This window comes from Euwallacea fornicatus, chromosome 11 (assembly GCF_040115645.1).
Source record: "Euwallacea fornicatus isolate EFF26 chromosome 11, ASM4011564v1, whole genome shotgun sequence".
NCBI lineage: Eukaryota > Metazoa > Arthropoda > Insecta > Coleoptera > Curculionidae > Euwallacea > Euwallacea fornicatus.
The window spans coordinates 2,432,734-2,449,102 of NC_089551.1; the positions used below are offsets into that span (position 1 = coordinate 2,432,734).

General features: G+C 43.6%; 1 long non-coding RNA gene across 2 annotated transcripts in view; it reads right to left on the reverse strand.

Annotated features, from left to right (window-relative positions):
- Window positions 1-981: 981 nt before the first annotated feature.
- LOC136342165 (uncharacterized) overlaps window positions 982-16,369 on the reverse strand; it is a 62,154-nt gene continuing 46,766 nt past the window's right edge. For both annotated transcript variants that reach the window (XR_010732606.1, XR_010732607.1), the window contains one exon: window positions 982-1,028. This is a non-coding gene — a long non-coding RNA (uncharacterized lncRNA). The remainder of the gene's footprint in view (window positions 1,029-16,369) is intronic.

The window sequence follows — 16,369 nt, forward strand, 5'->3', positions numbered from 1 at the left end:
TCAGCTTTCGAACGCCTTTTACTAGCCACTCGTGGCCGTGAAGGAGGCGTTAAGGAGGTCCAAATAGCTACGCCGCTGGACGAATTGGCAGCTTGAAAACACCTTTTAAACCGACGTTTTCCACACAAAAAAGTGCTCTTAGTCGAGAGCTCTAAACTCAATTCTATTCCAGAAAGATGAACTTTATGATGAAAATGCAGCAACTCGTTTTCCCGTAAATTTTTTTCAATTTTCCCTACTCCTCTGATTTAATGCATTTCTTGTCGTTAATATTTTTTATTTTTAAATAGCTAATATTAATGATAATATGTGTAAAAAAGCTGAGTTGTGTTACACAAACGGTCCCTGACACATCGTTAAAAACCGAAAAAAAAAATTTTTCAACACCCTGTATTCCGAAAACGGAACGCTTGCGGACTCGTGTTAATAGAGAGCTTTTTTCCTTACAATGAACCAGGGAATCGCACCCTTCATTTGCGGACACATGTACCGAAACATCCTGTAGTCGACAAGCTGAATCGATTTCCAACTAAACCTGAACGTATCCTGAACTAAAGTCCTACTTTGCGGGATGAGTAAACCTCAAGCCAAATACTCACGTTTGACCCATCCCAAGCTGTAACTCCCCCATGAGGCAGTTGATCGCACAGAAAATAGGTAGGCTAACTAAGGTCCACAGGCATGTCCAGAACCACACTGAGATGAGCTATCCCTGCCAGGTCTGGAAGAACCGAAGCTTCAGCGATGGAAGAGAAACTTTCTACGACTTTTTCCTCGCAACTTTCCCATTTTTAAGGAATCTACACAGGGAGGATCTGGAAGAAAATTATTGCTAATTTAACAGAGCCCGTTAATGGCGACGATGGAGGGCTTCCAACCCTCACAGGTACTCACGCAGGGAAGGAAGATTCATGAATTCATCCCAAATCTCCTTAAACACTAGAAATGTATCCAAGATCTTCAGTGCTGCATCTCCATGGGCTCTTCCTGTTATGTGCCAGCTGAGGCGACTTCAAATGAGAAAGTGCCTGTAAAGAGTTAACACGGTGAATGAATGAACATGAACCAAATGAAGTTAATCCACTTTTGCAAGCGCTGTATACATGATATTTGACCAGTCTGTATATTCCAGGTGCATTACCCACGTTGTTCGCGTTCATGCCTGATGAAGGCAATAAGCTGAAACATGTGTCGGCAGGTTGTCAGACATGTTTTATCCATTCCTTGCTTAAAAGCTCGATTTTTTTTTGCGGAAATCATGACCGGACAATGGGGGCATTCGGGCTCTCGAACCGCCTTGAATCGGCTAAGCAACACGAGTCCTAAACACGACGAAGCTCAATAGCTTAAACTGCCAATAATTGTGGTAACGTATTCAAGCGTAAAAAATATATAGTTCTGCGTGAGTCGTTTTAGGTTTTAAATCGATTTGATGTTGAGATTTGAAATCAGAAAAAAAGGGGCGGAATCGGAAAGGTGGCAACGGGCTTCATAAGGTCGTCTAAATGAGCGCCCTGCCCGAACGGGCGAGCTGCACTCTGCGGGCCGGGATGCGCCCAATATGTCGCGATGCTCTATAATTTTTGAGAAATTTCGCAGTTTTTGTCATAAATTTGCGAGACAATGACGGATGTAGTTTTTCATGGCGTATGCGACAGTGATCAAAAAATAAGGTGAATTTATTTATTAAATAAAAAAATCTTTAATTGTTTTTTCAAAGAAATTTCATCGCTTTCAAAATACTCCCCGACACAATACACTTGTACCAATGTTTTTTCCCATCAACGGAACAATCAGAGAAGTTTTTTCCGGCACTTTTTCCAGCTCGACTTTTACCTCCTCAATCAAGTCGAAACGGCGCCCTCTAGCGCCCTCTTTTGAACGCGTTAAACAGCCAGAAGTCCAACGGTGCTAAATCAGGCGAAAACGGTGGTCGTGGAAAATATTCTCGAAAAAACGGTGCAGGGAGGACGGTGCATTACAGTGGTGCAAAACCCAAGAATTGTCTGTCCACAATTCTGGCCTCTTCAGGCGAATAGCTTCGCGCAATCGGCGCTAAACGCTGAAATAACGTTCCTTATTTGGAGTTTGGCTTGGCCGCAGATGTTCATAGGGCACAACAACATGATAATCAAAGAAAAATGTCAATATGATTTTCGAACGACTTTGGCGCGGGTTTTTCATTTTTTTTAGCACCTTTTACACGATATTCGCTCGATCAGTCGGTTCTTTCCTGGTCGTTTACATAGATCCAAGTTTCATCTCTCGCAATGATGCGTTTCGCGACTTCCTACGAGCCAAACATCGCTGTTTGACAGATTTGAAGACGACGGTTTTTTTTAATAAAAAAATTTAGTGTTTTTGGAACCAGTCGAGATTCGACGCGTGGAACATCTCTTAAAATGGTTCTTGATGCTTGGATGGTTTTAGATTTATTGGCGCAAACGTAAGATTTCGAAAAACCCGAAGGAAAAAAGTCAAGAGGTGTCGGGTCGCATCATCGCGGAGGCCGGCTCTCGTCACCATGACGGCAGATGACTCGACCAGGGAAACTCTCGTGCAATATTGTCAATGTTTGACAGGCGGTACGGCAAGCGGCACCGTCTCGCCGCAACCACGCGTCGCGAAGAGCGATACCTTGCAATTGAGGCGCAAACCATTGATTTACAACGCGGAGCTTACACGAAAAACCCACATTATTTTCTCAGCACGGTCGTACCTCGTTCTCCCATAGTAATTATCTGTGCGTCAGACGAGGACAGACCGCTGAAGGTGGTAGTACGGCAGTTTTTCCTGTAAACCAACACCTGACGGCACTAATTCCGAGACGATTTTATCGTAGCATGGGACGCCTCTCAGCTCACAGGATCATTACTAAATCGTGTAAACCATGTCAGTTTCGATTCCTGTGGTTCACTCAATTAGCAAAGAGGTCTAAAGCCGAAGAATCAATTTACAAAAAATCCTTAATAACACGGCACGATATGGGAAAGATTGGCGAGATCGTGACATATCGCTAATAGCCCATATTGAGAACCGGTGCCAAAACCACGTAAAACCATTATTAAAAGAAAGCTGATGTGCGTGTCTATAAATTTAATCATGCTTAGACCACCATTAGATTATGGATTGATAAACCACATCAGAGAAGAAGGTTCTTCAGGGATTAAGTCGGTTGTGCAAGTGTACAATGGAGGTACCCAGTGGCATTGGCTAATGATCGTCCGCTTGGAAAAAAGTCTAATGCAACCGCTGACAGGCAGATTTGCCCAGATTACTCTAATTAATAGTAAACTACCACACACGCTGTTCTCTTTGGTTGGAGGCCATTAAAATATTTGCGGTGGCTATTAGGATTATAAAAATCCGTCTAACGACCGTTAATAATAACGTCTTTAAATTCGATGCCTAATGGCGTTTTCTCTCCACATGATGATGGTCTTCTTTGCATTCGGAGCTTTGCCTTAGATGCGAAACAACCGCCTTGTTCCGGCTTATCGCTCACAGCTACCGGCCTTTGTCTCCTTCCCGTACATTCATCATGACACCAGTTTTCACTTGTCCGACCCATACCAAAATACTTATTTATTACTGTAATTATATCGGCATTTCGAGCGTTCCAAGTACCATTGATCTGCCATTTTAGTAGCAAGTCCATTGTGCATTGTTTTAACGGCCACGGTAAGTACGGGATTTCTTCCTTTCTTCCCTTTAGGCCACATGAAATTTTCCTATGGACGTAACTGCGATCTGGGTCTGATCGACCTGCAAAACGGCCCCTCGTTAGAACAATTTTTATCCCGGAGCTTAATTGAAAAATCCCATCAATCAACTTCCAAATTCGTACACCCGACCGTGCAATTAAGATTCCAATTAGGACCGCCCAGGCAATTAGAATCGTTTTAGATTAGGCGGACATCATCATCATCGTCTTTGACCTTGCCCCCTACACCCATGCACCATATACGAAGTTCCCATCACCTATCCGGTAAGACTTGGAGGATCTACTACAGTTATTCGTTCTGGTCACTGCAAAACAAAGTCACTTCTAATTGTTATCAGATAGTTGCTTACCAACAATAATAAATTCGTGATGATGATTCGAAGCGTAGGGCGTGGTCCGGTTGTCATTCGACTCACGATTCTCCACAGAAAGAAGCTTCGAGTCATAGTCGGCAGTCGCGTTTTTTCTTCGAGGGTATTTTTCTTTGAAAAGTATGGCAGGCACGTTGCTCATAATTGGAATGTCGTGTTGGATTAATAGATTGATTCGGATTGGCTGCCGATGGCTTTTGAGAGCAAGCAACATCTGGCAATTTGATTTCAGACGGACGCATTGGCTGAACTTTCGGCTGAAAGCTAAGTGAGGCTGCAGCCGACGGTGGATCCGTGAGGAGAAGAGCTTCGGGGCGAAGCACTGTGAAGGAACTCGTTGGGCTTGCTGCTGGGGCGAGCCAAAAACGCGCGAAGTCGGGAACGTTTGAGGGTGCGCAGACCGAGAGATGTTGCAAACCTCATAACTCACGCCGAGTTCGCGATAAAAATATAAAAATAAAAAATGTATAATAAACAACGGTCATTATAAACTTTGCGGCTTATCTAGGACTCGTTCTGTACAGGCGCTTTCTTTCATTCATCGATCAAATTCCATCGTTTGCGTTCTGTTTTTCATTACAAAATCGCGTTCTTTAATTACTGGTACTTTAATGCATGGTTTCAGGCGGTTTACATTTTTGTTTGCAGAAGCGATTTCGGTCGCTCACTGATAAGCGTCGGACACCTCAATTTGCCACGGATTTCCTAATTAATATACATTCACGAGCTTTCTCTCGTTTTATCAGCGGCTTACATAAACATAGAACATACCGATCGGATTCCGAGCGCCCATCACGTGCCACTCAAAACAGGCAAAATGTCGGCTTCGAGAATGTATATTAATCTACGAGTACTGCGCCGACTTTTGGAGACGACGCGAGAGCCAAATCCAACGTCCGACGTACAATCTGACCTGCCGACGCGCGCGGCATTCAAAGGAGGTCAAAAGTCGTGACGTTGCCGAAAAGTTCTTCATCCGAGAACGGGAGGAGGAGCGTCGAAAGGGCGGCCAAATTTGGGCGCGCGAAAAAGGGCGCGTGCGACGAAAAGGGACGTGTGCGGCCGAGAAAAACGTTTTTGACGAATGGTCGCGAACAATTTGAGACGCTAATTGGACGTTAATACGTCAAATTGCCAAATCTTCGTATGGAGTTTTACGAGTGGGTCGAGTGGCTTGTTGATGGAGGTTCGTTCGGTCCCAGACCGAGAAAAAAATTTTACTCGTGTTTGGCCTGATAGTTATGCGAAACAGGGTCGCACGACAAAGCGACAACGAAATTTGTAAAAAAGAAAAAACATATGCGACAAATTAATGCGATCCATCACTCACATGATTGATCGCATTGAAGAGCGCCGGCGAGTAAAAGAAAGCGCCCTGCAAGGTAGACAGATATAAGAATGTGAGATAATAAATAGATTAAAGATTAACGGAATGTGTATAGAATGATTGGTAAATCTCACGACGACGAAAGTAATGTTCTACAGGATAGGCATGGCGTGGCAGTATTGCCCGGTGGTGGCACCAACGGTGGGCGTAGAATCCGCAGGAATCTCGGGAACTATCTAAAACTCGAAATATGCCCAAAACTGCCCTTACATTGGCGATTTCACTTGAAACCCGATCAGAATTCCGACCGCTGATTGGTGGTGATTGCTCACACATTTGACCCACTAAACTGCAGGTCGGTACCGCCACTGCTGCGAAAGAAATAATAATCATAATGAAATCATCTGAATCTGACACGCTAAAGCACTTTAGTTAACATGTAAAAGTACTGAAGCTATTAAATTAATGAACTTTATCAGGTTTGACCAACAGAGACTGGAACCGCCGTCATTACACCATGAATGTCTGATCTGAATCCGAGCGATGAGCTCAGTATTTTGGCAATGCCGCGTTTCATTAGGGTGACAGTGGCGCGCGCCCGTGAGCCGACGCGAGAACGCCACTGACGGGGAAAAGTGTTAAGTTTAATTACTGAAAATAAAATCTTAAACCAACGTGAGATGATAAATCTGCAGTGCCGTAAACATTAATTATAATAATATTTATTAAAAAGACACCCACGACCTTCTTGTGTTTCTTGCCAGCAATTAATCAACGCATTACAACGTTTAATGCAAATGTTCGCACACCAACTTTGGGGCCTGGATGTTTTAATGTTCTGCTCGGTCAATCTTGATTTGCATATCACACTTTTCAACTATTTTTAATTATTGCAAGATAACTAAATTACGTACTTCGGTTTATTTTTTGTAACAGCGCAAACGCTGCTTAATGGGCTCGAGAGTCTACTCGCAGTTTAAGCACTTTTGATCGAGGTATTAGACGGCAGATTACGGGTCAAATGGCAGATAAATTTTGATTTAGGCCGTGTTTATTGCACCGCCTTTAATAACCGCCGTAAAATTCCGAAAATATCGGCAATTGACCGCAAAGTGCCGCCGCAGATTAAACCACTTTCGTGTCCAATGAGACCGAGAACGCTTATTGTCCGTTGACTGAGTTAGGCTCTGGCAAATTCTAATTTATGATGGAGCTTCATTAGGAAAGCTGCATGGGGATTGGCTACTGCTAAGGCTCAACTGAGCGCGGCTAAGCCCTCCTTCGTGATGGCAAATGGTTCAGAAAGGTACGCGAAGACACGAGTGTCCTAAGGCCGCTGGCTCATCTCCCAGAGCAGAGCGACTGGACGCGGGGAGGAGCTCGTTCTCGATCTATGAGCCCAATACGTCGCATTGGCGTCGAATTATTACCCTCCATAGTACTGCCGTTCTAGGCCTACCATAAGGGCTTAAGAAGACTCAGTGAGTGCTTCACTTAGAGTCGACTCCGAAATTTCTCGTCAGAACGCCGCACAAACTCGCGTAACTACTAAAATTTTAAACCAGATTAACACATGGTCACCGGACACCTGAGGACAAACAGTTTTAGCTTTCTCTGCTTGTCAGCCACCTGCCACCTGCCGCTTTTTCGAAGAAGGGGGCAAAAGATCAGGCCCAGCGAGGGTGGTCAACAACAGAGAATTCGGGCCACCCCCGCGATTGAGTGTACCAGCAGCGCGATGACATTCTGAGACGGTCAAATCTTCCTGACATGACCTGTCTGAAAGGCCAAACAAACCAACCCCTCCTTCTTCAGATTGGCCTAGACGAGGGCCATTGTTTCCCTGAAGACAGTCGAGAAACTTCGGAAACCGAAAGTCCTGAAGCGCTGACTTCAAGCGATTCATTGCAAATTCGTGAGCGTAGCACTGGACAGTTGGTCAGTTGCAATGATTCCGGAGTGGTCGTCAAGGTGTTTGAACGAGGATCTTCACAATGAGCAAGGGAGTCGTCCCGATGGACATCTGCGATCAGACTGCTAAAGTAAGTTCTTCGGGGAGGGAAGCAGCTTCACTCTCAGGCAGACGCATTTGTCGACATTCAATTGCTGGCCAGCTCGCAGTGGAATCTGCACCCCCCCAGGGAGAAGTGGTGAGGAGCAGCAGATCATGTGGATGGTTGATGCGAATGTCAATGCCGCTCGATGGGCGTCCAAGCGATATGTCATGCTCGTCGAAGACGAAGATGAAAATCTGCAGGGAAAGTGAGGAGGGTTCCGCACTTAAACAAAAGAAAAAAAGTAAAATATTATGCTATTTCTCCGTATCGTCTCCATTGAGATTGGCACACTTTTTCCTGCGATATTCTATAGCCTGTTTATAGTAAGAAGATTCGAATATTTCGAAATAAGCATCAATCTCAGACTTCGCCTCTTCGTTATTGGCCCTTTTCGCCGAGCCATTTTTTCAAGTTCGAAAATTGAAAATAATCTGAGAGGGATAAATCTGGCGGGTACGGTGGGATGACTGGAACGAAATAAGAGTTTCCTTTTAGCCAAGTGCAGGCGCTTTTCCTAATTTCTTCTTCACACAAAAGCTGCAATATGTACCCCCGTTAATGTTTTTCATACAGGGAAACGGTCAATAAAAATGATCCCACGTGCATTCCAAAAAACTGACGCCATTACCTTTTCCGCAGATGGACCGGTTTTCGCCTTCTTTGGAGCCGATTCTCCCCTTCGAGTTCATTGTTTTGACCGTTCTTTCGCCACAGGTGTGAAATGATGGACCCATGTTCCATCCATTTTCATGAGGCGACGCAAAAACTCGGCTTTACTGTCGCCAAACTCTGCCAAACACTCCCTTGAAACATCCTCACGGCGCGGTTTTTGTTCCATTGTGAGCAATCGCGGCACCCATTTCCGCGCACAGCGTTCTCTTGTCCGATTGTTCGGTCAAAACGCGATGTCCAGCACATTTTGAAATGGTTATTATGTCCGCCAATACTCGTGTAATTTTGACCGACGATCTGCTAGTATTCGTTTTGCGGACTTTCGTCGAAATGTCTGGAGTGGTCAAATCTGGAGTGTCATCGGGCCGACCACTGCGGAGTACGTCTTGGCAGTTCGTGCGATCGCGTTTGAACTCCGTCACCCAATATTTGTCAACGATGGCACAGTGAGGACACGTGGGCTGGAATAAATTCACATAAAATTCGGAGATTCGTTTTTACGAATGGCGCTCGGACACGCCGATTTTTACTTTTCACTGCGGTTTTTTTGACCGTAAAATCATGTACGCAGGGTGGCCCAAAAGTAAGTTGTGGCCGTCGACTTAATTTTTTCAAAAGGAACCATCAATTTTTTATCTCATTTTTGAATTCTGCATCGAATTCCAAGCATGTCACGTGCAACATATCTCATTTCTATATCCAACCGTTATCGAGAAATTTACGATTCTACATATCAATGACTGAACCGTATCAGGAGAACAACTAGGAAAAAATGTATTAAAGAAATTGAATAATAAATTAAATTAAATGTTAAAATTGTTGACCATTAACTATTATCAACTTGATTTCCGAAGGTTTTTTTCGTGAATCGAGCAAAACATTCAATTGTTTATTTATTCAATTTATGATTGTTAACTTGTCCCGTTCAGTCACATGGAAACGGTGTGAGAATTTTATTTGAAATAAGTAAATGTCAAGTGCAGTTGTGAAATTTGAAAGAATGACGCGCTTCACGGAGAAGCAACAAATAAAAATTTTGATTGTGGTAAGACACGGGACAGGACCCGAACATAACCTGAAGTTTCCGAGTTGTTTAACAATAAATACCCGGAGAGGCCGGTTACACGCTCAGTACTCAGCAAGATAGAAAAAAAGTTTAAAGACTTGGGGCCACGCAAGAGACAAGTACAAAACCAACCATCGTGCAGTTCCAGAAAACACACAATGTGAATGTTTTGCTCGATTTACGGGAGAATCCTTACAAATGAACTCGACAAGAAGCTGAAGAGGAGTCAGTATGTAAGTTTCCTGTTCTAAAACATTTACACAAGCCCAAATGGCACCCATACAAAGTACACTTAGTCCAGGAACTTATTGAAGATGATCTCGACCCCAGATCAGAATTTTGCGAAATAATGATGGATAAACGCAATACCGATCCGCACTCTTTTAACTAAAATAATTTTTGCCTATGAGGCAACATTTTGCTCGAATGATGCGGTAAACGGGCGAGATGCCCGATATTGGGCCCCAGAGAACCCATGCCGGAGTGTGGAAAGTCAGACTCAATTCCCTCAGAAAGTAAAAGTATGGGCCGGAAATGCGGATCCCTTTTTTATTGGGGGAACGCTTAATTCAGAAAATTATTTAGCCCTGCTACGAAATTGGACAATGCCCAGTACGAGTGCACTTCGCCCAAACGGTCGGAACGCAAATATACCAGCAGTACTATTGCCGAAGAGTACGAGACTACCTTAACGATATTTTCCCAAATGGCCGGATCGGAAGGGGGAGGTTTAATCGAATGGCCGGCTAGGTCTCCAGACCTAACCCCGTCAGACTTTTATCCATGGAGTTATCTGAAATCCGAAGTCTGCTTCGATCAGCACGAAGTGTTGGAGAATTGAAGAGTGGAGCTACAGCAGAAACGCAAGAAATCTCGGCACTAACGTCGACTAAAGTGTTAAGCCCGGCCGGCCAGCTGCCCAGAAGTTAATGGTCTACAATTTTAACATTTAATTTACTTCGTTATTCTATTTTTTTGAATAAATTGTTTCGCAGTCGTTCTCCTGACGCGGTCCAGCCTTTGACACGCGCAATCGCGAATTTCTCGATAATTCTCGGAAAGAATTCAGGGACGGGACGCGTTGGACGAAACGTAGTCGGAATCCGACGCTGAATGCGAAAATGAAAAGTGGGTGGTTGCGCTCGAAAAAATTCAGTCGAAGGTTGTTCTTGGGCCACCCTGTAAGCGTGATTTCGCGATCAAAATAAATCGAAGGCAAAAATAGAAAACGACGTGTTCTAGCGTTAATCGAAAAAACGAATTTGTTCCGGCGCACGCGGGCCGCTACTTCCGGGACTGATCCCTCCCTCCCCCCCCCCCCCCCCTTGTAGCGGTACTTTCGCGCTCAATTCCGACCTCAATGGAAGTTGGGGCTTCCTCGATTAACCCGATTGCGTTGATCGAAGATGATTAATTAGCAATTTCCACCCGTTTTTCTCGTCAGGGGCCGCCCAATCAGCCGTCGTATCACGAAACATCGTAATGCCACGCTCTTTCGCACTGGCTTTTTCGACCGAACTCATCAGTCTCCTTTAATGTCGCCTCACATTGTGCACCGTAATTTGGCGTATAATAGATTATTAGCTTTTGAAGACCGACGTTTTGCATACAATACCGATATTCGACATATTTACAAAGGCCTTAAGTTCGCCAGGGACTTTTATGTAGCCGACTGTTGCGTAACTGGCCATTAAACAAATTTTGCTCGTTGCTCGGGTTTTTGTATTGCGGAAGAGACGCTGTATCGCAGCCCGATCCGGAGATAGTCTCTCGGAGAAAAGTTGTAATTTTAATTGAAGTTGACATGAAACGCTATTAGAGTAATATCAGATATTCGTGCGATTGAACGGAGGCTGCCCTGAGTGGCTGAAAAACTGGTAGAACCGCGGCCGAGCTATTTCCATGGGCAAGAAGAACGAGAAGAAGAAGCGATAGCCTAGATTTAAAGCAAAGTTTTCCTCACTTATTCGTATACTATTATGAATTACTTTTGATTGTATCTATTAAGGTTAATTTGCCGAGAAGATCTTCGCCACCTGAATACCGCATCCTGTACCAACATTATTGAGAATTTTTACTAATATAAAGTACCTCAATAAAGGTTTAACACTGACGAACAGTACCCGCATTATTCACGCAGGATATCGCAAATAAATTACTGGAAGTGAAGGAATCTCGCTACCGTCAGCTAGCGGGTACTTCATCAGTGCTAATGGTACTACCACAAATGAAAGCCTAAAAGAGCTGCATCTAAAGCTAAATAAATAAAATTCAAAGTATAATATACGGCGTGTACGGTATTGAAAGGTCTATAAATATCACGGTGAAAATACAAATGAGATGGGGATTAGCTAATTTAATAAATTTTCCGGACAATTTGTTAGTGAAGCCTTTGCAATTGAATTCATGGTTTAAACGATGGAAACGCTGATTCATGCCGCATGCAGGCACTCAGAATATTCATTTATTATAAAACGACATAACACCGAAATCGTTATTTCTCAAAATGGCAGATCTCAGATTGACTTTCCAATAGTTAGAGAGGGTGGTAGCTGCTTGGTGTTGCGTCCGGCTTTCTTGCGGCTCGTAATGGAAGAAGGCCCGCTTCGCGTCTATTTTCCGGAGGTGACCCTCGCTCGGGGGACCAGCTCCGTCCCATCGAGAGCTCCAGTTGCCGCCGCTGCGCTTGCCCCGGGAAACGCTTTTTTCCAAAATTTTCCAAAGAAAAACAGTGAATTGGTGAGGAACAATCGAAATTCCGAGTTACTTAGATTGCCGGACGTGGCAACCTGGCGGCACCCGTTTGTTTTGAGCCGTCGACTGACACCCGACATTGACACTGACAAATTACTGTCGCGGCCCTGTAATTGCCGTTAGTGACGTTGCCAGGTCGCTTTAATTAACAATATTTCGCCGAAAAAAGCACAATTTTGGGCCTCGTTTCCTGTTCGTGTTAAAACACAAATCCTGTCTTAAATTAATTATCGCACCAAGGTAATTGTAAAAAACACATAAACGCGTGAATGTCAAGGTTAATATTAGCAATTAAAATCGATACCCACAGTTTAGAGGATTTTTTATCTATATATATCACTTTGTTAATAAGGCAAAAGACGTGTAAAATGACTTATTACAAAATATATTAATATTTTATTACCGCCGTTGTTGGTTCATTAAGCGTTGCCAAGCCAGCCCATTATTGATTCGCCGAAGTACCTCGGGTACCATTTAAAATACTCAGCGCAAAAATTCGACGTGCCGTTGCGTCCTGCATCGGCCAGATAGCCATCTAAGGTCGGTACTGAAATGATAAATCAACAACGATTCCCGGTAACAAGTACCTTACTGACGTACTGTCTAGTTTGTAGAGCAACAAATAAACATAATATATACTTCGGAGAGGCGATGTTTCGCCATTAGAAAACCTCATCGGTCATTAAAGAGAAAACAAATTAAACACGAAGCCGGACAATACGTTTCCTTGCCGAGTACCAAACCTGAAAAACTCCTTGGTACCGCCAACAACATTAATCAATGCCGTTAAGACGCGTCCCACATTTCTGTATGTATATATATCTCTCAGAGGTTTATTTTTTTGGGTTCAAAAGAGGAAAAACCACACCTTAAATGTTAGGCAGCTACCCATGGAATTAAAAGGTAAAATATGCCTCGTTAGGTTAATGAGTACTCGGTTACTAAAGTAGCTCTCTTATGGAAATAATAGTAATTTGTGTTAACGAATTTACTACCGCAGAGTTATGAAAACCATCCAGACACTGGTAAATGTTCGTTTTCACGCCTTAAATACGTGATTTATTCATGTGTTGACATAAAAGTGCTGGTTTAGTCACATGTAACAAGCGTTAAATTGAATAATTTCCTTCCAAGGGCAGTTAAAGATGTTCGCACGCTTCTTATTACGTGAGAAGCGGTAGAAAAGTTATTGATTTTTGAGTTAAATTTAGTGCCGAAGCTATTCAAAAAGGTCTTGGAAAGTCGTACAGACTGGCTGACACAACTCTACAAGACGACGGGAAACTGTAGAAAACACCAGACGTTTGCAGTTAGAAGAACTGCCTGAAAAGACAAATTTTCCCTTAATTTAATAGTGTCGCGAAAACGGCAACCTGGCACCGTTCTTTTGCCATGTCAAGTTTGTCCTGACAGACGCCATATCGATGTTGCCGAACTTACAAAAACGGCCAAAAAATTTAATTTATCACTGGACAGGCATGTGGTCAGATTTGACCAGTTTTGACGGGGAACTCCTCTTGGCTGCATGTTGACTGGTATAAACCGTATCGTCTTACTTTCGACCCTTACGAGTCACTGAAAAATGTTGTCAACTTGTGAAAAAATTTCTGTAAATTCTGTTGATTGGCGAAATTCTCCAAACTCTCTCTAGTTTGTTGTACTTGACGGTTTCTGCAGTTTTAGAGCAGAATTCAGTTGAGGAAGTACGAGGTTAGTTCCAGAAGTACTCGACCTAACGGTGAAGTTTTACATGATTTTTGAACGTAGTTTTTTTTGACATTGACACGCTTTTCCAAGCGATGTTATAAACTCTGTTTATAGTAATGGAACATTTCAAAATGGGCATCAACCTCGAACTCTATCTCTTCACTATTGACGTTTTTTCCGAGCCGAGCCATTTTTTCTAATTTGAAAATTGACAATAATCTGAGAGGGCTAAATCTGTCGAATAGGGCGGGGGAGGATGAAGTCCGAAACCGAGTTGGATGGTGTTGGTCACCGCGATGACGGAAGTGTGGACGGTGTCTTAAGAACAAGCCCAAATCAACGTAGCAACGCCACAAGCTTTTCGAAGTTTGGTTTTTGTAACACGGAGGAAATTAAAAAAATCTCTGTCTGTGTGCCAGCTCGCGTACTTCTGGGACTGTCCTCGCACCAGCAGCATTTGCCCGTTCCAAAGGTGCGATTTTTTCGGATTACAGACGACCGTGGAAGGACAAAAAACGTTAGGTCTTCAGGTAGAAACGCGACTTCGCGCAACAATTAAGGAAACCGCAAAATCGGCAACCCGGCAACGTTCTTTTGCCGTTTTTTCAACTGTGCAGACTGACAGGCGCCATTTCCCTGTTGCCAAACTTTCCCAAAAGTATTGTGTCATACCGATATTCATCTTCGAGGAAACTTCATCAGCACTTTGATCGGCAATACGGCCGAGGACTGCGACCAAGAATGCAGTTTCTCTACTTTATTGGTAATTAAATCTCCAATAAAAAAGCGCAGGCAGGCACTAAAAAAGTGAAACTGCTTCCTCAAACTCCTAGTGTCGATAAATCCGTTCGTTCATTGTGTTCCTATGGCACCGTAAATCGTTCACTAACCCTGGTGAGTTAGATGCCATACCGACAGTCGAGACGGCCCCAAACTGGAGCATTCCGTCTCTAATTGCGCAATTCAAGAGGCCAGTCACGAAACCCGTAGACAGAATGGCAGCACCACTTCTATACGAGAACGATTTACAGACCAGATTTAGGGCCTTTGGAAAATTTTTCAAATTTGCATTGCGTCGACTTGATGAGGCCGATCATCTCTTTGGTGCAAACTTCCTCGAAGATAAGTGACTGCTTCATCATGAAAAAGGAGCATTTGAATTTTAAATCGCTGTCGCAACCCAATGACTCAGAACATCCTGCCATAGATTTTCCTGCAGATTGTCACAGGTTTTTGCCACTTTGGTTTATACGAGTCGCACGTGGTCGCAGTGGAAATCTCGCTCGGATATTGGTTTTAATCCGTTTTTGACGAATGCATTAGCATCTGGAGGGCTTTTTGCGGTATACAGTTAATTAAAAAAGAAAGTTAAACCTTGTTTACAAGAACACTCTAGCGGAGAAAAAACCGGGTAATTAATCGAGGAATTTCCATCTTTCGTTTCAAACGTCGCCTTTATCTGGGTCAAATCTTCCATCTTAACAACAAACGACAATCGAACCTGTTGATTTCTTTTGAATCATCTCCGAACGCGACACGCGTACTCTCAACGCGAAAAGGTTCCTGCGGTACCATTGGCGGAGATTGTGCACGATTAAAAATGCAAACCACACCCTAAACATTCACTTGCCACTGATGGAGATGGCAAGTTCAATTAAAATCTAGTTAAAATGCGTTGCAGCCGAAAAACACAATAAAAACCACTTGATCGCAGTGGTTCCTTAACGATTATGGTTCGGCTCGTTTATCAGCCATCATGAGCAGCGCTCTGATTTCGGCTATTTTTACGATGAGCTTGCGGAACCCTCGTACGTCATTGTGGCAGTTATGGCAGCTATTACTTGGTTTACTGGTATTTTATGGGAGTAAATTACTCGCGATGCTTTTTAATCACAAACTCGAGAGAGCTGCCATTCAAAACACGTTTTATCTGTTGCGATTCTTTTTGGATTATTAAAAAGTTGGCTACTGAATATACTCCGGTGGTCTGAACGCAAATTTGGTCAGTTATAACCTGGCCGTTGGACAAAGGGGCATTCAGGGAATTTGCAGAGGTCGAGCGCTGCGGCACTTCAAGCTTGAATTCACTTGCAGCTTTTTGTTTGTTGAAGAACAGGAGCCCCACACAATGCCCCTTTAGAAATTTTAAGGAGATGTACACACTATACCTGCCTAGTAAGCCACTGGCATACTTCAGCTGGTCGTTGAACAAGGGGCACATTCAGGAGTTTGCAGCGCTCGAGCGCGGGAGTATTTGAATCTTGAGTTCACCTACTCCTTTTAATCTGTAAAAGAAAAGGAGCACTACACAATGTCCTTTCAGAATTCTCAAAGAGATGTGCACGTATAGAGTGAGCCACTGATACACCTCAGCTTGTCGTTGAACAAGGAGCGCATTCACGGGTTTGCAGTGCTCGAGCGCGGGAGGTATCTGGATCTCGAGTTCACCTAGTCCTTTTAATCGGTAAAAGAAAATGAGCCCTATACGATGTCCTTTCGGAATTTTTAAAGAGATGTTCACCTGTAGAGTAAGCCACCAGTATACTTCGGCTGGCCGTTGAACGAGGGGCGCGTTCAGGGGTTTGCAGTGCTCGAGCGCGGGAACATTTGAATCTCGAGTTCCGCTGGTGCTTTTTACGTGAAAGAAAAGAAGCCCTCGCAATGATTTAGACATTTTATAAAGACGTGTAC